Source organism: Nestor notabilis, unplaced genomic scaffold (assembly GCF_000696875.1).
Source record: "Nestor notabilis isolate BGI_N333 unplaced genomic scaffold, ASM69687v1 scaffold8786, whole genome shotgun sequence".
Taxonomy (NCBI): Eukaryota; Metazoa; Chordata; class Aves; order Psittaciformes; family Psittacidae; genus Nestor; species Nestor notabilis.
The window spans coordinates 1-529 of record NW_009932321.1 but is presented as its reverse complement, the minus strand read 5'-3'; positions in this window follow the sequence as shown (position 1 = coordinate 529).

Below are 529 nucleotides of genomic sequence, written 5' to 3'. Positions count from 1 at the left end.
GGAAAGCCAGGTGGCGGGGACTGCCAGGAGTGTCCTGGGCCCAGATGAGGAGGGCCAGGAGACACCCCTACCTGCTGCTGCTGCTGTGCAGACACATTGTCCATAGGGAAGGGGCAGCAGCAGGGAATGGGGCTTGCTTTGTGCATCCATTTTGTGGGTAAGGAACTGGCCATATGGTCATACTCAAAGAGTTGTGGTCAATGGCTCAGTGTCCAACTGGAGACCAGTAACGAGTGGTATCCCTCAGGAGTTGGTGTTGGGACTCATCTTGTTCAATGTCTTTGTCGGTGACATGAACAGTGGGATTGATGCGCCCTCAGCAAGTTTGCTGATGACACCAAGCTGTGTGGCTCAGTTGGTACGCTGGAGGGAAGGGATGGGATCCAGAGAGACCTGGACATGCTTGAGACGTAGGCCAGTACCAACGTCTTGAAGTTCAACCAAGCCAAATACAACATCAGAGCAATCCTGGGCACAGCTACATGTTGGGTGGAGAACTGATTCAGAGCAGCCCTGCAGAAAAGGACTT